Genomic DNA, 24,529 nt, shown 5'->3' with positions numbered 1-24,529 from the left:
GAAAAAAGTAAGGCTCTCCACAGGAGTATTGTGGAGAGCCAGAAGGGGTTTGGTGGGGAGAGGGGGCTTGACCTGCTCTCCCAGCACATGAGCATCCAGCCCTCCCTGGGCAGCTGGATCGGCTGCCCATATGATTACCGGCTCTGTCACGGAGCCAGTTGGGGTAGCGGGGAACATGGGCCGCCCAGCCCCTGGAAGTCCCAGAGTGCCCTGCGTGAATGCGCGGGGCATTCTGGGTAGCCCCCTGATGCAGGGATGCTTGTTGTAGCCTCCCACTCGGGGGTCTCTTCGTTAGTCCTTGCAGCGTGGAGCCGTGCCATGGTGGCACACGGTCGTTGAAATGGGGTTAGCGGAGCGAGCACTCTGCTAACCTCATTTAAGGAGGGGGGATTTAAGCGGGTATACCACCGGGAGCTGCATGGCTCTCAGTGGTTCACACACACACAGGATACTGGGCTGGGCTTCCTTAGCCCGGTTTTCTGTGCGTGTGAGAATAGCCTCAGTGTGTTCTGAAGGCTCTCCTCCTTTACTGAAGTATTGAGCTAATTGGCCTCCACTCTTTTACCACTAGGTTCTACTCCAGGGCATATGGACTCTGCCATTTTACTGCTGGACTCTGCCCTTGGGTGCATGAGCTCCCACCCAACAGGGCTCTGATGTGATCCACCACACATAGGACCAGTTCTAATGCTTCAAGGTTCTGCCTCTCAACTCAGGTACCAGAAATTTATCTCTCGGGAGTTGACAATTCAAAGTATAATGGAAATTCCTTATTCATTTTCCCCTTACCTATACAATTGTCTTGATTTGCGTATACATACAAATGTTAAAAAGAACTTCTTTTTATCGAGAACCAGATTACCAGCCTGCCGCCTACACCTCTTATCAGTGAAGCCACATTTTGCAGATGGTTGTCAAGGGTAGGAGGAAGAACCCACCCACTAAACTCTGCAGGATTGTAGCCACTAAAGGTTTTCTGCAGGAGACAATTTTTTGGTAGGAAAGCACATATTTACTGTTCTGTGTGAAGTGTGATGCAATTATTTTGGAACTATCCGTTCACATGTTGCGCTGCCAATGTACACAGTGGCTGCCCAAATGGAGTACTTATGGCACTAAAAACTGCTTTGCCTTTAGGTTACTGGGAGCCTGATTTGCTGATTTGAACTGTACCCAGCTCAGGCTGATGAACTGCATACCACAAAACAAACAAAGTGGTGTTTTTGACCCTGTTGCTCTGCATGCCATAACATCATCTGATGATCACATCAAAGCTCTGTGCCTTGCACAGAAAAACTCAAACCTCTTCTTCCCTCAGTTTTAGGCAGATGGAGTCACTTTACAGGATATAACTGTGTCTGCAGTTCCTTCAGTCTTGCCATGTCATCAAGTTTGATCCAAAAATATCTGTTTATTCAGCTAGGAAATGTTTAACCCGAATGACTGTTCTAAAAGGCATATGAAAAACCATTTTAATATCACAATTTCATAGACTAATGTGAATTCTATATGCATGTAAGAGAAAGTAGCACCAGTTTTCCAACTGGCTGCTTATTTGGAGACTCTGTAACTGCCGCAATTTAGACCCGAGTCATAAAGATGTGCTTATGGAAATGCTTTTTAATGTGCAAACCATGAGGGCGTGATGTGAATATCGACCTGAACCTTCTACGCTGCATTTATAATTGGAAGCAAAATATTTTAGAAATCATGCTATTCCATCAGGGTGAAGTATGACCTTTCTTTTCCCACTTGTGCACTTGATGACTGCACAAGACTGAAGCAGAGCGCAGCAATTCCTAGTCTTTGCCCTCTCTTAAGTGCATCTCTTGTTACCGTCAGTTGTAATTTAACAAATCATTTTCAACTCAGGACCTCAAAGAAGGCAGTAAAAAAAGCCACTTTTTGCTGTGTCTAAGAAATCTGACTACTATGAGACATCATGGAATCTCTTTGTATCTTAGGGCCAGAGACTCAGATGTTGTGTGGGAGCACCATCATTGCGCGCGCGCGCACACACACACACACACACACACACACACCATCTTTCTTTCCCCCCAAACAGCAATTGTGGGAGGATGGAGGAGCTATTTGGGGCTGTGGTGCAGGAGTAGGGGCTTTGCCCCATGATGATTCCCTGAGGTAAATTGTCCTCAAAGCTGCTATTTGCCTCAGTGGGGAAAGCACATATACATGACTGTCACAAGGGAAGCTGGGGGGAATTTCCATTGGCGAATCAGCAAAGGGCAAACCTCCTCCCTAACTTCATGATGTCCCCAATCCAAATTGCTTCTTATGGCTGCTTTTTGAAAAGGATGTGAGGAACTTGAATCCCAAACTTTATTTTATTTTAAGAAGTTTTCTGCTGCTCTTCAGGTGACACGGATCCCAGAGTGGCATATGTAAAAAGAATAAAAAGAATAGAAATGAGAGCTGGTCTATAGAGAGGAGAGCTGGTCTTGTGGTAGCAAGCATGACTTGTCCCCTTAGCTAAGCAGGGTCAGCCCTGGTTGCATCTAAATGGGAGACTTGATGTGTGAGCACTGCATGATATTCCCCTCAGGGGATGAAGCCGCTCTGGGAAGAGCAGAAGTTCCCTCCCTGGCTTCTCCAAGATAGGGCTTAGAGAGATTCCTGCCTGCAACCTTGGAGAAGCCGCTGCCAGTCTAATACTGAGCTAGATGGACCTATGGTCTGACTCAATATATGGCAGCTTCTTATGTTCCTAACAAGCAAAAGCAGCCACAATAATATTTGTTTCCTTCTCTTGATAGCTTCCCCTTCTCCTCACAGAATGGTTGGTGGTTCTACTGCCTCTGTCAGGGGCGGAGGAGGAGGCCCAGCCCAGCTCAGAATGGAAAAGCTGCAGCAGGTGAAGTTCTCCCCATAACTACACCTCCATGCTGGGAAAAGCTACATCTGTGAATTTCTACTTGTTGTCATGCAGCTGTTAAAAGCACAGGAGGCCTGCCAGGAAAATGATTGACAAGCCTAGTTAACAGCTCATGAAGTTACTACATACAGCCAGACGTTAGGTATCTGTAGGCAGAAGCATTTTGCTTATGTTTGTATGTTATCTTATCACAAGTAAGAATGATGGGACCCATGGTTCCCAAAATATATCCAGGAATCTTCTGCCCTCAAAAGCACAGTGTCAACCCCAAACCCACTAGAAGGAACTGGAAATGTTTACAGATTCCCAGTGCAAAAGATGAGCTTCCTGGTCTGGCCCTATCCCCCTTTCTTCCAAATGCATGGAATGTGGGGAGATAAATGACATCCGCAATGCAGAATGTAGAAATGTGCTGCTCTGGAGTACAGCTGTGTCATCACAAGGCTGGAATGTACAGTATTGCTCAGCCCGTGAATATAACTTTGGGCAGAGACATGTGTATAAGATCAACAGCACCTGCCTCCCAGTGGAACAGCTCAGCTGTTGTGATAGCTGATGGTCTAAATTTAAGGCTCACACATGCTCGATTCTATTTAATACCCTGCACATAACATCCAAAAGGGGAGGAGTGAGGAGGCAAGCATGGCCACAATTCTGAACTGACAAATATTCCCCTCTATTTTCTCTTGATAGTTGTGCCTAAATGACTCTTTAAGATGGCACATTTAACCTTCCCTTTCCAGTAAGGCTTGTGTTGTGGCATAGCTATCTTGTAACAAGATATATGAGAATTGTATCTCTCAAGATAATACCAGGGAAGCCACACTCACAAATATGAGGTGACTGCACATTTCAGAATAACCTATCTCTTCTTCTGTCTGCCTTGCTCACATTTTTAATGTTTTAGTTCAAAGTGTACAGCACACAGTTGGTTGAACTTTCCAAAGAATTCCAAGTCCATGTCCTATATGAGGGCTTAAAAATATTACATTTGTTCCTTCAGAAATATTCAAGTATGAGAGACATATGCTAAATGTGGTTTATTAATCATGATGGGAATTGAGATACCGCGGCATACTTTCAACATGAATACAGGCCAAAAAGCCTTCTTCAGATTCCTTTCCTGCTCTGGCAGGGAACAGCAAATCAACCATGACAGATATTCATCTGTATTAGTATAGCAGTAAGTGAGGAGTTTAAAATGCCTTAAAGGGCCAGTTCACAAAATATTTTAAGAAATTAAAGTGAATGCTGAATCCACCTGCAGATGAAATGTAATTATATAACTTCTTTAGTTCATATTATGCTTTTAAGACAAGCTATAATATATTTTTCCAGTTATTTCCACTTTGTTTCTATAATGTCCATGCTTTACTTTTAATTAATTTTATTTTAATCTGTGACTTCTAAATATTCTAAATGTTGTGCACTGCCTAGAGATGTACATATCAGGTGGTATAAAAATATGATAGATAGATAGACAGATAGATAGAGAAGATATTCTTTCTTAACTATATAGCATGCCCACACTTCAAGACTGGGCAAGGAAAACAATTTGAATTTTGTTATGAACTTCATATGGAGCTGAGTCCCTCTACCCTCAAATGAACTTGCAAGGGTCTCTTACAAATTGAGTCCCATTAGGTGCAATGGTTGCTTTTCCGTCCTTTTTACTTCTCTTCTGGAGGGATTCAGCTCTTTCCAGCAACTATTTCCCCTAAGGGAGCCATGGCTCTGCTTTAACTCATATTTTCATCTTGTAACCTATAAAACGCCCCATCAGGTATGGGCTAAACTCCCTATATGATTTGGGCAACCTTAATGAGACATCAAGAGCACCCACTGTTGATATTCTGATAAGTTTGTGCTGGCATCTAAAATTTCTGAACCATGTGGAGAGAGTCAATTCATGTTGTTGTCCATTCTTTTGTGAGCTAATCGCTGGGTAATGTACAAAGAGACCCAGATGATGTTTTGCTATTGACTCTCTGGGCAAGTTCACACATAATGCTACACCTCAGGTTTGCACGAGGTGCCACAGCCTTGGGAGCTTGCACCACCCCTTCTTCTGGTGTAAGTTCCACTATGCTGGGATTGGTCACATTGTGTGAATCCACCAATCTTGGTATATCCTGCCCTACCTGCTGCAGGGCACCTGGCATCTGCAGCTTAGATTTGAAGTGAGGGGCAGATGCCCAAATCCCTGCATCAAGTAGGGCAGGATATGCCAAGATTGGGGGGCTTGCACGACATGCCCAGTCTCAGCATATTGGAACCTGCACCACCCTGGAAATACGGGCTTGAGGTGCTGTGTTATATGTGAACTTGACCTTTGAATGAATGAAACCATGATGGGCAAAGCCATGATGGGCACATATGAAGCCCCTGAAAGGAGCGCCTGAAGGTATACCACTTGGTCCCCCTCCCTCCCCTCCAAGAGATGTGTGCACAAAGCCAGGGTAAAAAAAAGAGCAGTCAAGCCAACAGGGGAGACCCAAGGAAATGATGAGCTTGAAATGGATCAGTCAAGGCGGAGAGCTGTCGGATATCAGGATAAGGGTTTGGCCTTTCTGATGTAACCTATTGCTGACTTGTAAGAATGATGTTATCGCCTGTCTCCCCAAAGGCAGCTTAAGTCTTCAGTGACTGTCCTCCCAAAGGAAGCCAGAATCCAAGGCAGGCTGCAAACCTCTAGAAGTTCTCAGTGTTTGGGAAAGTGGGGCAGCTGGAGGCATGCTTAGCAACATGCTAAGTTCCAATGTGCTAATATGCTATTCGAATATTATTTATTCGAAATCGAATAAATAATAATATGAACAAGTTGCTATGTGGAACATCCTCCACCTAGCTGCACTGCAAGCAACTTTCTGACCTGCAGAACCAGATGTTATCCAATGCAGCTGTTCAGATAGTCACTGGAAAGGCATATCTTGCTCCCAGCATTCAAAGTATTCTATGAAATGGCTCCCTCTTTTTTTGGTGATACGTGCATTTGTGTACTAACATTTGCATTGCTGACCTTTAAGTGATGCACATGGAGGCCTCTTACATTCATCTCTAAAACATCCTAAGAACTCTCAGTTGGCTTCATCCTGCTGGACAGTGTGCAAATACAATTGCAGAAATGTTGCAGTATTTCCCAGTTGTGTCTTACTACTCAGAGATGAGTAGAAATCTCTGCCATTTCTTATTTGTATGAAAGATAACTATGAAATTAGTTATTAAGGTAACTATGAAATTAGGAGAGACCTTCCAGGGTCAATTTCTCCTATAAACTAGGGATTATGTAGGTTGGGTAGTTTAATCTCCTTATTTGTTAGAGAATATGTTTGTTTGTGTGTATATGTATGTAAGGTATGTGTATACGTCTGCCCACTCTTGCAGTTAACTCAGTTGACAGTGTCAAGGATATCAAAATTGTTGGGATACTTCTCTAGCAGACAGCTGAAATTTGTTTCATGTCGCACACTGATCAACAGAGATATCTAAACATTAAACATGTTGTGCCTTTTATTGTAAACCTGCTATATGAAGACCAGCTCCTTACAGTGGTCAGCAGTCTTATAAAAAACAAGCCAAGCCACATTTATGCTAGAATGCTGGGATGTGAGAATACAGGGATGTGGGACTTGGTGAAGAGTAATTTGTAGCTGCAGCCAGGAACATGCCCTACATGGGACCATTCATATATGTAAATTCATGAACTGGGAGGGAGGAGCATTTATCATGGCAGCTTGGGAATGTGGCTGTTCAATCTGGCAGACATTGTGGAAGAACTCCAGGCATAATTCTCAGGAGAATTATCTTGTGGGTGCTCCTAAATTTAAACAAGACCAAGAAGAAGAAAAAGTAACTGCATTGGGGAAGGCTGAATCTTGTCATTTCTCAGAGTGTAAGTGATGGATATCTTCTGTCTTTTAGGATTGACTGTCAACAGTAAAGGATCCTGAAGTCAAGAAATACGCCGCAGACAGGGGCGGAGCCACCATTGGACCAACGGATTCAAAGAACCTGGGACGGTGACCAATCAGGAGCTGCGAGAGCGGCCCCGACACGCCCCCCGCGTCTGACATCAGACGCGGGGGGCGATAGTTTAGCTCCCGAGCGGGGGCCACGCGGCCCCTTCGGGAACTAAACTAAGGCTGGTGCTGCGTTTGCAGCGCCAGCCAGGAGCGGCTCTTCCCTGCAAAGGCAGGGAAGAGTCGCTCCTGGCTGCATGCTGCAAACGCAGCGCCAGCCTAACTAGCTCCTGAAGGGGCTACGTGGCCCCTTCAGGAGCTAAGACTGGTGCTGCGTTCGCAGCACAGCCCAGGAGCAGCTCTTCCCTGCAGGGAAGAGCCGCTCCTGGGCTGTGCTGCGAACGCAGCACCAGCCTTCTTCTAACTGGTGAAGGGGCTGCGTGGCCCCTTCAGCAGTTACAACTGAGCTGACTCCCGAGTCCCAAATGGAGCCTCAAGGCTCCGTTCGGGAGCCAGGCCACACCCCCCGCATCTGACATCAGACGCGGGGGCATGGCTATCCCCTGCGTCTGATGTCAGACGCAGGGGGCGGGGCTATCGGGGCACCTGCTGCGGCCGCCCACTGGCCGCCAGCGGGCTAGCTACGCCCCTGGCCGCAGACTAGCACTTGGTAGGGTTGCAGTGAAGGCCTTGGAAAGGATATTTAGATGTCGTGATGTGTCTACACCTACAAAGATTAGAATCGTTCGGACAATGGTTTTTCCCATGACACTCTATGGATGCGAAAGCTGGACTTTGAAGAAGCAAGATAGAAAAAGTATTGATGCTTTTGAACTTTGGTGCTGGAGAAGACTTTTGAGGATACCATGGATAGCCAGGAAAACAAACAAATGGATCCTAGAACAAATCAATCCAGAATTTTCACTTGAGGCACAAATGACCAGGCTCAAACTATCATACTTTGGACATAGTATGTGAAGACCCAGCTCTCTTGAGAAGTCCATAATTCTGGGAAAAGTTGAAAGAAAGAGAAGAAGATGACCAGCAGCAAAGTGAATGGACCTGATCATGACAGCAATGAATGTACCACTGAGAGACCTTAAAGGCCATCATCCTGGAGAGAATCTATCTATGTGGTTGCTAAGAATCGACACTGACTTGACGGCACTTAATCAATCAATCAAATGTTTAAAATAAACAAATACTGGCAGGAATGATACCAAGTTGGTTAGCTGAGCCACCAGGAAATGGTATATATTCTATGAGGTCATTCACACAATCAAAAACTGTTCTACCCAGTTTTGAGAGCAGTGTGTGCTCCCAATATTTGGTTGTGTGGAAGCAAGGTAGGAGGAAAAGCTACTCAGGTTTTCCTTCTACTTTGCTTCCACACAACTGAAAATTGGGAGCACACACAGCTCCCAAACCTTACTAGGGATTGTGAGCCAGCTCGATTAGAACTGCAGTTCAAATTGAATCAGCCTGGTTTGTCCAGTTTGAGTTTGAATTGGATTGGCCCTGGTACTAAAAAGAACCTGTCTCAACAGGTTTGGGGATATTCTGGTAAAAGGGAATCCAGTAAGAATTCCCCTTGAGGGGCATTCCCAATAGTAAGGCCGGATTGTGGGGGGTAGGGTACTACGTACTGATTGGAGGCAGTGGAGACATTGGAGGTGGCTGTGGGCAGTGGCAAGGGCTCATCCAAGCCCTCTGCCATCCTCCTGAATTATCCCCCAGATAATTGCAGCCTCAAGCCTCCAGGTACATGCAGACTGTTATAGCAAATAGCTATCTTAACTTGTATGTCTGTATTGCAAGTATTTAGGATTTGTTTTAGGCATTAATATTGCATGTGCTTGCTACACCTAAAGCTAGATAACTCTGAAGAGGTGTGTGTGGGGGGGGTGTTCTTTCTGCATGCTAATGGCCTACTACTTCACCAGACACAAGGAAGCACTGTCCAGCTAATCCATAATGTTCATACCAATCTCTTTATATCTATAATTCTCAGTATTAGCATATTTACATACATAACTCATCCTTCAATTTATTAGGAAGCTCTTCTCCTACTTAACATAAGACTTTCTGTACTTTTCTGTGCCCCGGCTCCAAAGAACAGTTAAATCCCTCCTGCCATAACTGTATTTCACTTCTTGAGAGAGAAGCCTCGCTTTCCTCCCTGTGCTGTATAAAACTGAGACTCAGTCCAAGTTGGACCCTTATTCCTCCCAGAAAGTGGGCTTGCTCTGCTTTCTCATAAGGGAAGAATTTTTCCACTTCAGCTTAAGGGTATTTTTTTAAAAAAAATTATTTATGGACAAAGATTCTGAGGGCTGAACCCTGTGGCTCTTGCTCATAGACAGACCCATCATGTTCTTGTATTCTCCCTTTCTGGTTTTTGTTTAGTTCTGCCATTCTGAATTAAAGAACAATATAAATCCAGTTTGGAAGGTGATAGGCAGGCAAACCATATGTAGGAAAGGTTTATAAACAAGAAAACCATTTGGGAAACTCTTGAATGGTTGTAGAGAGAGAGCAGATGATCAGATAAATATGTGTAGAGGCAAGTATTGTTATTGCATTTCAATCATGTTATGGGCTGCCTTGAAATTAATAATAAGAAGCAGGATATAAATATTTAAAATAAACACTATGCCAGTTTGAGCATTGGGATGAAGTTAGCTGCGTGTAGATAGGGATTAGTGATAGCCATTAATACACAGGAAAACAGATCAGATGCATTTGCTCAAGAAAGGTGAAGGATAATAAAATGTATATATACCACTTTCAAACACTGTAACCAATGCATTTTTCTTTGTACATTTTGGGTTGGATTATTGAAAACTGTCACTTTGCAAAAGCTATTTTAGTGGTAGTTTTTTAAATTGAAGTAAAGCAGATATAAGGCTTCTTCCTCTATCAAAGCTTAAAATGAGCATGTAGAAAAACAGTGGGCAGTAACCTGAGAAGGGTGCTAATGAGACTTTTTAAAGGCTATGTTATGAGACTATTACGGACAGCCATGAAAGAATATTGCTGCTATGTATAATGAGCTGTCCACAGTTAAATTGCAAGCATATTCAGACAAGCTAAATTCTAATGTGAAAGGAGGCTGTATAATGCCATATGATTAACTTTCCACTATTCAGGCTCAGAAGACAGATGCAACAATACTGAAAAATTATTTTTGGGTCATGGTGGAGTTATGGAAGGCTTCAAACATTGTCTTTTAGAGTAATATAGCTTATTTATTATCTTGTTAGCTCAGAAGCCATGAGTGTGACAATCAACTAAAATTAGAATATCTATTATGAGAAATATCATGGCATCTGCTCACTAGAGGGGCTTCACCATTTCACAACAGGTCTTGCAGTCCTAACTTATATGTACTCTTCTGGATTGTTCTTCACAGTTTTATTAGCTGCCACCAACCCTTCACAACAGGATCACACAACTTTGCCTGCCATCCAGATGTTCTTGGACTACAGCTCCCATCATCCCTGAGTATGCGAATTCCCACTGTGGCTGGGAATTATGGGAGGTGTCGCAAAACAGTCGCTGGAGGACCCAAGCTGTGCACCCTGCACTCCAGAATGTTTCTACTGACCCAAGATTGAGAGAGCACTTGCAGGGGTTGCTGAGGAGTAAAGATACTGGAACGCTTGCCACAGTCATGTTCAGAAATAAGTCAAGGAAGCTCTTCACACACGTAGAGGAAACCGAGCAAAGGGAGCCCAGCCCGGTTTCCACCGTGCATGTGAACTACTGGGAGCCATGCCGCTCCTGGTGGTTAACCTGCTTTATTGCCCCCCAAAAAATGAGGTTAGTGGAGTGAGCGTGTCACTAACCCTGTTTAGTTGATCATGAGTCGCCATGGTGTGACTCCAAGCATGACGATTTGTGAGTAGACCCCTGACCAGGAGGCAACAAGAAGCCTCCCAGCCTCAGGGGTCTCCCCAGAATGCCCTGCGCGCACACACGGGGCATCCTGGGACTTCTGGGGGCCAGATCCCCACTGCTCCTACCGGCTCCGTGATGAAGCCAGTGGTCATGTGGGTGGCCGATCTGGCAGCCCAGGGCTAGCCCTATGATCATCTGCGGGGAGAGCAGGCTTGACCCGCTCTCCCCACAGAACCCTATTAGGCTCTACACACTGATCATGTGTGGAACCTCAAGGGCTCTTAATGCTAGGCTCCAAGAAGAGGTGAGCATCATGAACCCCCCGATTTTTCTCTGTATCAGATTAAAACTGCACCCACCCAGACCCCAAACACTTTTCTTCCCTTAAATTATCACACTGTCAAGTTGCAGCAGCAGAGGTCGCATTCCAGCCAAAAGAAGGAAGGAGGGATGGAGCAAGATCTTTCCCCTCTCCTTCTGAGTGTGCTTCTAAGATGCCAGGGAAAAGAGAAGTAGTCATTGAAATGAGCAGAGGGGATTAGGATCATGGGGGTTGAGGTGAGGGTGGGAAAGAAAGGTTGCAGGAGGAAATTTAGATTGCCTTGGAAAATTAAGCCATGGTTTTTGGAAACAGCTCAGTTTATTATATTTTGATTTGATTTGATTTGATTTGTATACTGCCCCTCCAAAATGGCTCAGGGTGGTTTACAATTAAAACTTTAATTGTAAAAATTTATTCCCAATCCAAACCAATATGAACATAATGGGGAGCAAGCTTGCCCATCTCTTCTGAAGAGTTTTAGAGATGGCAGGCACTCCAAGATAGGAATGTGCACCAATTGAATTTTTCTATTTGATTCAAGTTTGAATCAGATCAGCTTGATTTGATTTGAGCTTGATTCTGCTGGCATTCAATCTGGGTCAATTCAAATTTGATTTGATTTGAATAGAATTTGAATCAAATTTTTAAGGGCTAAGGGCACCAAAGTGGGTTGGATGGCAGGGAATCATGGATGCCACCCACTACCCAACCCATGTTGCAATTGGCCACTTGGATGATTTTTTGTGTGTGGTAAATTTGTAACATTGTATGAGGCAGACACACTTATTTTAATAGGTAGACCATTTCTCCAGCAAAACCAATGCGAATTTCCTATTTTGCTGGAGAGTTGGTCTACCCATAGAACCCAATGGGTAGACCAGGTCTCCTTAGATTGGGTCATCCCAGGTCAGCGACCTTCAGTTCCCTGTGCCATGCACTGTGGGATGCACACACATGAGCTACAAGTTTTTAAAACGCAAAAAGGGAAAGGGTGGTAGCTTGGGGGGCCAAGCAGCAAAAGGGTGTGTGGAGTGGGCACACACAAGCTGCAATAATTGCAGCTTGTTGCAGCTTGTGTGTGAAATAGCAAGCTGCAACGAGCTGCACACACAAGCTGCAATATAACACAAAAAGTGAAGGGGCGGGGGCTTGGGGGCCAAGAAGCAAAAGGGCCAAGGGGTGGATTTCTTTTGAAGGAATTAAAAAGTCTGGTAAGTGTTAGGTGTGGTCGGGGACTCTTGCATTGCTAACCAAACTCTCACCTACCTAATGGGGATCCTTCCCACAAAACCCCTATTGGTTTTTTAAAAATCAAACTTAAATAAAGATCCATCCATCCACCCATCAATTTGTTTATTTATTTATTTATTTAATATATTTATATACCACCCACTACCAAAGTTTCTAGGCAGTTTACAATAATGATATATACCAAATTAACAATTAAAAACATATATAAAATTTAAGATTAAAACAATAAAATTCAACTGAAAACATCAACTCTGACTTTAACTAAAAAGCTTGGCGGAAAAGATGTGTCTTCATGCCTACAGCTATCAGGGATGAAACAACTCTAATTTCAGCAGGAAGCGCGTTCCACAGCTCTAGGGCAGCTACAGAGAAGACCCACCTCTGAGCTACCACCAGACGAGCTGGTGGCACCCTCAGATTGATGTATCGGGGTAGCCTTGACCCCAATAGGGGAGGTTCGTTCCTGGGCAGATGGAGTCAATAATCAGCCCAGATGAGAGGAATTACGATCACAGCTTTATTATGCTCTTAAGTAGCATAGGTACTGCTTGACTAATGTCAAAGAGCAGGACAAAAAAATCATTCAGAAGGCAATACCTTTATACTCTAAAAATGCTTTTCAAAAGTCAGCTACACAGAGAAACAGAACGTTGTGGTCAGGATAACGGGCCAAGGTTGGGGAACAACGTACAAGCTATGCGGGCAGACAGCCAGTCTCACCAGCCTTATCATCACTTTGTTACTTTGACTTTAAGGGAAGGAAAAGTACCAGTAAACAGTTTACAGTTCAAGAACTACTGACAAGGCTCTTCTTTTTCAGGGGACAAAGAGCTTAGTTAAACATAATGGCGTTGCTTATGTCAAGCTGTGCACTTCTATATCTAATTTGCCATACATCAAGATGAACCTGCCCTGATGATCTCAATAAGTGGCAGGGTTCATAACTAAGAAGGCATTCACTTAAATACCCTGGGCCCAAGCCATTAAGGGCTTATAGGTAATAGCCAGCACCTTTGTATTTTGCCCAGAAACGTATTGGTAGCCAGTGCAGCTCTTTTAAAACCACTTTAATATGTTCTCTTTGGGATATCCCAGAGACCAACCTGGCAGCAGCATTCTGCACCAATTGCAGTTTCTGGACTACATACAAAGGCAGCCCTACATAGAGTGCATTTCAGTAGTCAAGGCTGGAGGTGACCAGCATGTGCATCACTGTCTTAAGGTCACACTCTTCCAGAAAAGGGTGCAGGTGGCGTATCAGCCAACACTGTCAAAAAGCACTCCTGGCCACCACCTCCACCTGAGTTATCAGAGAGAGAGAGTTGGGTCTAGAAGTACTCCCAAACTTCAAACCTGTTCCTTCTGGGGGAGTTTAACCCCATCTAGAACCAGTAGATCTATCTCTTCTCCTGAATTGCAGCTCCCTACAATGAGTAACTCGATCTTGTTTGGATTCAGCCTCCATTTGTTATCCGTCATCCAGCCCATTATCCCCTCCAGGCAGGCATTTAGGAAAATTATGCTATTACCTGATGAAGCTGACATGGAGAAATAGATTTGGATGTCATCAGTGTACTGATAGCACACTGCACCAAATCCCCTGGCTGGAATGTTAATTTGGTTGTAGATGTTAAAAAGCATTGGAGACAAAATTGGGCCCTGAGGAACACCATATAAATGCTTTCGCTTTGTAAATCTCCAAGCAGCACCATATGGAATCTCCCCAAGAGGTATTAGCGGAACCACTGTAAAACAGTACCTCCTATACCCATTCCCCTCTGATGGTCCAGAAAGATACTGTGTTCTATGGAATCAATAGATTTGGATGTCATCAGTGTACTGATAGCACCCTGCACCATATCCCCTGGTTGGAATGGTCTCTCCCAATTGTTTCATGTAGATGTTAAAAAGCATTGGAGACAAAATTGGGCCCTGAGGAACACCATATAAATGCTTTCGCTTTGTAAAACAACAATCTCCAAGCAGCACCATATGTTGGGGACATGCCCCCCAACATATTAGACCCAGAGGTACCAACTCAGAAGTATGTGGAATTGAGGCCTGTGTCTGATTTCATTTTATATTAAGAAATGAATTAATACCTGGACTCAGAGTGAATTGACACCCCAGCTCTCAACTGGTCTGTGAGGGAAGAGGCGATCCAGCATTGTATTGTGAAATGGGCACTCAAGGAAGCACAAAAGCCAGGCCAGAACAATCCAAATGCTAAAATGTGACTCACTGTCAGATAATGTCTGTGGAAGAGGCCAGAGGCTGATCTCCCCTTTCCTGTTGCAAGAAGTCTATGTTAATCCTTGTCAATTATTGCTCTGCTATACTTAATTGCTCTCTATAGAAATTCAACATAGGTAAATGCACACAAATAAAACACCTATAGACTTTAATTCTTACTTTGCTAACACTTTAACAACTTTTGGGATCAGGCTAGCAAATCTGGGACAAGAGAAGATGCCCATTTGCAGCTCAGAGATGCAGATTTGCTTTGGGCAATGCCCCCCCCTTCCTAAGCTCACACCTTACAGAAGATGGGATTCAGATCTCTCTGGACTGGCCAATATCCTGAATAATTAAAAGACATTATCCAGAAGGTAACAGCATTGTCACCCTTTTGGGGACCCAGGAAAAGATGAGGAGATTTGAATAGACTCTATGAGAGATCAAAGGAAAATACAACTATAAAGAAAAGGCTTACTGGACAGAGAGCTAGCAGCCTTGTGCCTACACACAATCTTCTGCCTACAAGCAAGACTTGCTCATGAGTAATCCAAGAGGTTGCTGCCCAAGCCGCGGGGCTAGAGGCAGGAACTCCGTCCATGGACAGGTTTTGTCTGTGACTTCCACTGCGCAGTGAGAAGTCAAGACTCCCCCAGCCATGGTGCTCTGACTCTCAGCCGTGCTCTGAGCAAACTGCATGCTTGATCTAAAAGCTCCTGTCTCCAGCCAAAAGGTTCTCCCCTTCAGCTGAAAGCTCCACCGTTCTCAAGCCTCTGATCCTGGTAATATGCTGCCTTCACAAGCCTTGGATCCCTACTTTCTTCCTCCTTACTCATCACTGCTCCCCCCTTCCTAAGCCCCCCCCCCTTCCTCCTTCTTCTTTCTCTGCTTCTCTCTAAATGTTTTCTTTAGGATTTGTTAGATTGTTAGATAGCTGTAATTACTGATTGCACACACATATGTTAGTTAGGCACATTACACTATGCTTTGAATCGGAAACATGTTTTTATTTTGTCCTGATGAGCAACTTTTTATAATAAAGCCCATTGAACTTTCTGAGTGTCTCTCTCTCTATCTCTGTTTGCGCGCCCACATCCTACATGGTCACCATCTCCAAGAACCAATTCTGTTTTTGTATGATATGACTTTGCCTCTTTCCCTCTGAGCATGTACAGAGTGCGAAACCAGGTGTAGTTCACAACAATATGGAATCTGCCCAAGAGCTATGAGTGGAACCACTGTAAAACAGTACCTCCTACACCCATTCCCCTCTGATGGTCCAGAAGGATACTGTGTTCTATGGTATCAAAAGCTGCCAAGAGATCCAAAAGGATGAACAGACTCATGGTCCCTCTGTCAATTCCTAATTGGAGAGTGTCCGTCAGATCGACAAAAGCATCTCCACCCCATAACTTGCCTGAAATGGGTCTAGATAATCTGTTTCATCCAGGACTGCCTGGAGCTGAGAGGCCATCACCCTCTCAATCTCCTTATCCAACCATGGGAGGTTGGAGATGGTCCTATAATTGCCTAACTCCGAGGGATCTAACGTAGGCTTCTTAAAAAGAGGTCTAATAATAGCCTCCTTAAGACAAGGAGGCATCCTATCTTCCCTCACAGAAGCATTTATTATCTCAACCAAACCCTCTCCAACCTCCTTACTAAATAGTATAAGCCATGTTGGGTTAGGGTCAAGAGAACAAGTGCTACGATGCCCCACTCTAAGTAGCTTGTTCACATCCTCAGGAGTCACAAAGTGGAACTCATCCAGCCTAACCACGTAAGAGCAGTCACTGGATGCCCCAGGATTAATTTTAAAGATTAAACCTTTTAATCCTTAGCAAATACTTGTAAAGTGGTGGTGTTGTTTTTTTTAAAAAAAGTATTTTAATTGGTTTTAAATGGTTTTAATTATTTTTGAATTGTTTTTATATTGTTTTAGCACTGTTTCAAATTATGTGTTTTTATGTCTTTTTAAAAGTTGTTGTATACTGTCCAGAGCCTCTGGATGGGGTGTTTTATAAATGTATGTATGTATGTATGTATAAATAAATAAATAAATAAATAGCATATCTCTCTCTCTCTCTCTCTCTCTCTCTCTCTCTCTCTCTCTCTCTCTCTCTCTCTCTCCCTCCCCCCCCACTCTCTCTCTCTCTCTCTGCACAAAGAAAAGGGGTACTCACCCTCTGAAGTCTTCTGCAGTGTGGAATGTCTCAGTGCTCTCCTCTCGTCTCTTCAACTGAAGTCTCTGGGGAGCTGCTGCCTGCCAAGCAGCCCCACTGGCACCACTCAACAGCCAGGGGGAAGGTAGCTGGGCACCATGGGGTGGGCACATAGCCACCCAAACAATGATAAATAAAATAAAAAGCTGGAGCCTGGAAGCAAGCCCGCCAGCAGAAAATAAAATTGAAAAGAAAAAAACCCACATTAAATTAAATTAAAGGGGAGAGAGAGCCACACACAGGCTCCTTCTCTCCTCCAGCCATCACAGAACAGGCCAGCCGACCACTGGCAGTGCTGCAGTGATTTCTCAGCTCTGAGGAATTTTTTTAAAAAATTTAAGTGGAAGTATTTCTGCTCCTCCAGGCAGAAGAATCCAGTGCAGATCAAAGGATCTTCTTCTCAGCAGTCCTCCAAGAAGAATCCACTCTTTCATAATAGCAGCAGCAGCCACCAGCAGCAGCTCTTTTCTCTTCTCCTCCCTGAGGCAGACACAATGACTTTTGAAACTCCCTCCATCTGCCCCCTCCCTTGTCCCTTCCCCGAGCCAATGGTGGCATAGTTCCCTTTGGCAACACAGCTCTTGAATGATAAGCCAAGCAAGAACCAAGGGAGATCGCCAGCCAATCTTGAGGTAGTACAAAGAAACCAGTCAGAGATGTCAGAGAAGCTTGGAGAGCTGGCATTGTGGAGAACAAAATGGAGGCTCAAATCACTAAATCAATTCGACCTCAAATCTGTTCAATACCCTCAAGGGTGTTTCAATTCGAGGTTGAATCACTCAAATTGGCCAGATTCGAGTGAAATCATGAATCGATTTGCACATCCCTACTCCAGGAGCATTGACTCTTGGCACTTTTTATCCTAGTGACCACTAGCGGCAATAATAATAATAATAATAATAATAATAATAATTATTATTATTATTATTATTATTATTAGATTTCTATACCGCCCTTCCAAAAATGGCTCAGGGCGGTTTACAAAGAGAAATAATAAATATATAAGATGGAGCCCTTTGGGGACAGCCCATGCTGGCCCGTGGGGTTAGTCAAACTCCTCCTCTCCAACAAAGAAGATATATTGTATTCACTCAGAACCTATGATCCCAAGTCTTTCTAAGAGCAGGGTCCTTCCAGTACTCCATTCTCCCTATACTCAATCTTAGATGGAGCATTTTGGAATGTGGGGTGGGGTGGTGAGTCTGAGCTCACCAGTACTGAGAGTTGAAAACATCAAGAAAAAAGAAGGGCAACACTGGGGAGAAAAAGCAGAAACAAATGAAACAACCTTATACTGGCATTTCAGGGTTCATAGTTGCAAGCTACAATTGTGTGGAAGCTACAGTTGTGTGGAGTACACAGAAACGAAACTATGAAACACATACTTACATGATAGATTTAACATGATACACAGTGGCTCACCTTGTGGGATAAGACTGATAGTTTTCATAGGCAAACCCCTTTTTCAGAATATTAGACTTACAGATGTTAACATTGTTTTAAATTTTAAATTCTTTTAATGTTTTGATTTTGTTTTAATTTGTGCTGTTTTACTGTAAACCACCCAGAGACATGAGTTTGGGGCAGTATACGAATAAGTTAAATAAATAAAAATAAATAAATATTTGAAGTGATCAAATGGAAGAGGTTTTGAAGCACTGTTGGTCCAGTCAGTCCTCAATAGCTGAGTTTGTGTAGAATGCTAACTCAGGATCCGCCAACATTAGTATGATTTCTTTCCTATAGTTGTGGAGTTAGCAAAAGCAATGTGTAGAGTTTGTGTAGAATGCTAACTCAGGATCCGCCAACATTAGTATGAGTTCTTTCCTATAGTTGTGGAGTTAGCAAAAGCAATGTCGTCTGTTACTAAAATCCACTCAACACAGTGAGTGCAAATAAGCAAGATTTTTCTTCCCCGCAACTCAGTTTTCCTTTGCAAGAGAACAGTCCTAGCTCATAGTTGGTTAACATTTCAAAGAAAGAGATGAGCCATCAGATAAGGGGAGAATCTTTGTTTAACAGGAGCAGTTCATTTACATTTGACTAGCAGCTCTCAAAGTCCCCAAGCCAGTGATATATCTGACAAAAGGAAGGTTGGTAATTAATTAACACCAACATCACCAGGGCTGCAAAGCTATAAAGAATGGCAGCTGCTTCTGGGACACTTCTGCCTGCAATACTTGCTCTGATCTGGGCAACCTGAGCAGAGCAAGGTGGCGTATCTAGGTGAGGGTTGGGGAAGAGAAAAAATAGAGATGTCCTGTTATCTCTCAGCTCCCACCCTGCTGGTTGCTTTTGGTGCCAGTGCTGGCTTTGTGGCTTTTCCGCTGAGAAGAAGGGAGGAGATGCTGTAGCCCAACACATGTCGGCAGTCCTTTAATGACATTGGATGTGCATTCTTGGCACATCCCTGATTTCACTACATGTCGAGGGCCATTAGGGGCTTTGTTCAGTATTATAAAGGTAAAGTGTGCCATTGAGTAGATTTCAACTCCTGATGACCACAGAACCCTGTGGTTGTCTTTGGCAGAATACATGAGGGGTTTACCATTGTCTCCTCCTACGCAGTATGAGATGATGCCATCCAGCATCTTCCTATATCACTGCTGCCTGATATAGGTGTTTCCCATAGTCTGGGAAACAGACTATGTTTCCCATAGTCTGACAGACTATGTTTCCCATAGTCTGGGAAACATAGTCTGGGAAACATACCAGCAGAGATTTGAACTAGCAACCTCTGGCTTGCTAAGTCAAGTCATTTCCCCACTGCACCATTAGGTGGCTTGTTCAGGATTATAGTAAAGTAAAGTGTGCTGTCAAGTAGATTTTGACTCCTGGCGTCCTGTGGTTTTTTTTTAATACAGGAGGGGTTTACCATTGCCTCCTCCCACGCAGTATGAGATGGTGCCTTTCAGCATCTTTCTATATTGCTGCTGCCCAGTATAGTACCAGCAGGGATTTGAACCATCAACCTTCTGCTTGTTAGTCAAGCATTTCCCTGCTGCACCACTTAAGGTGACTTTATTCACCTGAAAAAAATTGACCTTGGTCCCAAATGACTGTAACAACTAATACCTAGTATCCAACTTGCAATTCTTGGACAAGGTTATGGAGTCCATATTTCTGGAGGAAAGTAGGTATTTAAATCCATTCCAATGTCATTTTTGGATGACCTTTGCTAGGTGGTAGACAGATTCTCCTAGATCCTTCAGCAGTTTTCATTCTCATTGTCCATGGTGTCCTTCTGGTCCACATTGTTGAGGTGGGACTGGGAGCATTGTATTCCAGTGGTTCTAGTCCTTCCTGGAGAGCAGGAGCATAGCTAGGGGAGAGGGGCCCCATGTTAGCCCTGCTCTCTAGGGACCCCTCAGAATGAGGGAGGTAATGAAGAAAATAGGGAGGGGTGGAGCAGTGTGGCCCTCAGGAACTGCCCCCCCCGGGTTATTTGAACCCATTCACTCAATTTGAACCCATTCACTCAAACCCATACACCCCTGCTGGAGAGTCAGCCCCAGAATCTGATGGGGCAGGGGGGAACCACTAGTTCACTTCATGCCCACTGGCTTTTGAGAGGCCATAAGGCTCCACCCTCACCCCTCCTCCTTTTGAAATTCTTCTCCATACTCTTCAATAGCATCTCCATAATATTGAAAGAAGCGAATGAACTTGTTCTCTTCACTATCTACATGAAACTGCTGGGAGAGGTCATCTGGAGGTTTGGTTAAGGTGTCATTAGTATTCTGATAACACACAGCGATACCTCTAATTTGCTACATCTGATCCCAGGGAGGCAGTGGAGAACCTGAATGAATGTTTGTGGACAGTTTTTAGTTGTATGAGGGCAGGAAACCTGAAGCTTAATCTAGATAAAACAGATGTCCTATTAGTTAGAAGTATTACTCTGCTGAATGGATTGCTGATGATAGACCTGTTCTAGATGGGGTTGCACTCTTCCTAAAATATCAAGACCATGGTTTGGGAGTTCTCCTGGATCCAGGCCTGTTCCTAACACATTGGAGACTACAGCAGGTACCAAATCAGTTTTGGAACCTCGTCCGTTTTGGGTATGTTTCTAAATGTCCGGAGGATGTTTGACAAACTAATCCAGATTTTCTTAATTATTTCTTAATCTAGAATGGAGTGGTGGGAGGTGTCACCCTTCACTAGGTTTTTGGTTTTGTTCATGTGTGAGTTTTGAAATTCTAGTTTATTATCCCAGTCTAGAGATTTGTGGGTGCTTAGATGGGCAGCAGTGTTCCTTCCAATTTTTTTTCATCTGTGTACAGAATGGGTTTTGTTCTGGGTGGCAATATCAGCACAGTATGTGTGCTCAGGCCTTCAGAGTGGGGCCTTCCTAATTCAACCTGAATGGGAACAAAAATTAAATGAGTGGACATCAAAAGGAGGCAATCATTAGACCTCTTCTAAAGAAGCCTGCATTAGATTCCTTGGAGTTGAGCAATTATAGGCCTGTTTCCAACCTCCCATGGCTGGACAAGGTAACTGAGAGGGTGGTGGCCTCTCAGTTCTAGGCGGTCTTGGAGGAAACTGATTATCTAGACCCATTTCAAACTGGTTTTCGGGTGAGCTATGGGGTGGGGACTGCCTTGGTCAGCCTGATGGATGATCTCCAATTGGGAATTGACAGATGAAGTGTGACTCTGCTGGTCCTTTTGGATCTCTCAGCGGCTTTTGATACTATCAACAATAGTATCCTTCTGGAACATCTGATGATGTTGGGGGTGGGAGGCATTGTTTTACAGTGGTTCTGCTCCTACCTCTCGGATAGATTCCAGATGGTGTCGATTGGAGACTGTTGCTCTTCGAAATCTGAGCTTAAGTATGGTGTCCCTCAAGGCTCCATACTTTCTCCAGTGTTTTTTAACATCTACATGAAACCGCTGGGAGAGATCATCAGGGGATTAGGAGTTGGGTGTTACCAGTACGCTGATGACACCCAGACCTACTTCTCCATGTCAACTTCTTCAGGAACTGGCGTATCCTCCCTAAATGCCTGCCTGGAAGCAGTAATGGGCTGGATGAGGGAGAATAAACTGAAGCTGAATCCAGATAAGACAGAGGTACTTATTGTGTGAGGTCAGAACTCTAGAGATGATTTTGATCTGCCTGTTCTAGATGGGGTCACACTTCCCCAAAAGGAACAGGTTTGGAGTCTGGGAGTACTTCTGGATTCACACCTCTCCCTGGTTTCTCAGCTTGAGGCGGTGGCCAGGGGTGCTTTCTATCAGCTTTGGCTGATATGCCAGCTGCGCCCGTTTCTCAAGATCAATGACCTCAAAACAGTGGTACATTTGTTGGTAACCTCCAGACTTGATTTCTGCAATGTGCTCTACGTGGGGCTGCCTTTGAACGTAGTCCGGAAACTGCAGTTGGTTCAGAATGCGGCAGCTGGGTTGTTCTCTGGGTCATCTCGGAGAGACCACGTTACTCCTTTACTGATGGAGCTACACTGGCTGCCAATAGGTTTCCAGACAAAATACAAAGTGCTAGTTATAACGTATAAAGCCCTAAACGGCTTAGGCCCTGGGTATCTAAGAGAGCATCTCATTCGTTATGAGCCCCACCGGCCGCTGAGGTCACTTGAGGAGGTCCGTCTCTAGTTACCGCCAACTCGTTTGGTAGCTACACAGAGACTGGCCTTCTCAGTCGCTGCCCCGAGATTGTGGAATGCGCACCCTGCTGAGATACAATCTTCCCCATCTCTGGCAATTTTCAAAAAACACCTGAAAACTCATCTTTTTGCCCAAGCTTTCTCAGCTTCCTAAAATGTTTGGGTTTTAATCTCTGGTTTATTTTTAAATTGTTAAATTATTTTTAAGTTTTTTGCATATGTTTTAAACTGGTTTTATGCTATTGTTAACTGCCCAGAGATGAAATTTGGGGCGGTGTACAAATTAGATAGATAGATAGATAGATAGATTAAAAAAACCTGTGAGCACGTGCACATACTCATGTCTTTAGGGAAACACTGATGAACATATGAGGGTTTTTTTGGGGGGGTGTTAAAAAAATATGTCTGTATGTTCTTATTCATTTCAGTAGAGGCCACATTTCCTTCTTCATGTGGATCTAGTTTCTTCATTGAAATTAATGAGGGGGAGATCTGTGGAAGCATCAGTGTTCTACACACTGATTGGGATGCATGACAGCAGTCTTCTCCACATTTGGGTGCATAAGTCTCATTTATTCCTATTTATTTATTTATTTATTCATCCATCCATCTATCTATCTATCCCCTGCCTCATCCACATATGATTAAGGTGGTTTGTGAAATTAAACTGAATCAATTTGAAACCAAGCAAATCTGTTACAATAGGACATTAATGGGGGGGAACCTTATATGACCCCATTAGTCTGAACATCAAAATCAGGTTCCTAGCACAAGGGCCAGTTCTGTATTGGCTCCCCTATGAAATACATTATTGTATAATATGAAAATAATGTGATATCATTTTTTTCCTTCTTCTTCAAAGTACTACCAGCTCAGGTATAGTACTTAAAGAGACCATTTTGTTGAAAATGCTTCAGTAATAGCCTCAAATTTGCTGGGAAACATGTTGACATTCTTGAATGTTAAGTGAAACCTTCTCAACAACAAAGAAAAAAATGAGTTCAGTGGGAAGTTTCTGGAAATCATATTTCACTATACTGGTACCTTTTTAAAGAGCAGAAATGAACTTGCTCTCAAGAAATTCTCAGAAATCTCCTTTTATAAAGATGGAAGTTGATTTTTCTCTGGCCATTCAAATATTTGTCAAATATCTGTCAAATATCTGTACCAAGTGATATTTGGTTTTGATAGTGATAACTGACAATTGATACTTGACAGTATTTGATACTTGACATGTTATGGTACTAAGCATTTGATAGTATTTGTGCTGTTTAGGGATGAGCAAAAGCTTCCACTTCTGATATGTGGAACTAAGAATATTCTACTCCGGAATGGATTAAGGGAGTTGGAATGGATTCCAAAATTCGCTGTGGGAACAGAAGGTGTCAAATGAAACAAACAGTTGACAAAAATGCCATCCATTTGTTGCATCAGAAAGCTACTGTGATACAAGGTGAAGGTGGACTGGATTTGTTAGGCCTGTCTTGCATCCTGGTGGCTCTCCAAGGCAGCAAAGGAGTAAGGTTTCTGTTTTTCTCACACTGACGTGGGGACCATCAGTCCTGGGATCTAGAGTAGACTCTGCAACCCATGAGTCTTCCATTCCAGTGCAGGCAAAAATGTCACCCATCACTAGACAGAGATCATGAAGATGCATTGAGGCCAGAATCTAGTGCATTTTAGGAGGTTATTACCTAGCATTCCTCAAAGTCTTCAAGGCATAGGAGTACCCCTTTTGTTTCAGATATAGAACCCATTGGACAATGTGAGCTCTAGGCATATTCTGAAGTGACAGAAACTTCTACATCTGCCTGACCTGACTACAGACCTTTCTCTGTGCCTCTAGCCTATCCACTCCCCCCCAAAAAACACTGGGCACATTCACATGTAATGTGGAAATGTGAGTCCATTGGACCTGCAGTTCCGCACCCCCCCCCCGCTCTCTCACCCACATTCATACATTCAGGAGGGCATCCTTTCTGCAGTCAGCAAGACTGCAGAGAGGTGGGGAAGCTGCCTGCGGGGGCTTCCTTCTTGCTTGAAGGACAGCTCACACAGCCTATCAGGAAGGGAGAGAGGGAGGAGCTTCCTTCCTCAACTCCAATCCAGCTGAAC

General features: G+C 43.8%; 1 long non-coding RNA gene across 3 annotated transcripts in view; it reads left to right on the top strand.

Moving 5' to 3' along the window:
• The window catches only part of LOC128347368 (uncharacterized), a 71,565-nt gene extending 64,557 nt beyond the window's left edge, over positions 1-7,008 (top strand). For 2 of the 3 annotated variants that reach the window (XR_008317531.1, XR_008317529.1), the window contains exons 2-4: positions 572-716; positions 2,775-2,872; positions 6,815-7,008. This is a non-coding gene — a long non-coding RNA (uncharacterized LOC128347368). Of the gene's footprint in view, positions 1-571; positions 717-857; positions 997-2,774; positions 2,873-6,814 lie in introns of all 3 variants that reach the window. The other variant, XR_008317530.1, reaches the window with a different exon arrangement.
• The last annotated feature ends 17,521 nt before the right edge of the window (positions 7,009-24,529 follow it).

Source organism: Hemicordylus capensis, chromosome 2 (assembly GCF_027244095.1).
Source record: "Hemicordylus capensis ecotype Gifberg chromosome 2, rHemCap1.1.pri, whole genome shotgun sequence".
Classification (NCBI taxonomy): Eukaryota; Metazoa; Chordata; class Lepidosauria; order Squamata; family Cordylidae; genus Hemicordylus; species Hemicordylus capensis.
Note: the sequence above shows the minus strand (reverse complement) of the source record. Positions and strands in the feature narration are given on the sequence as shown.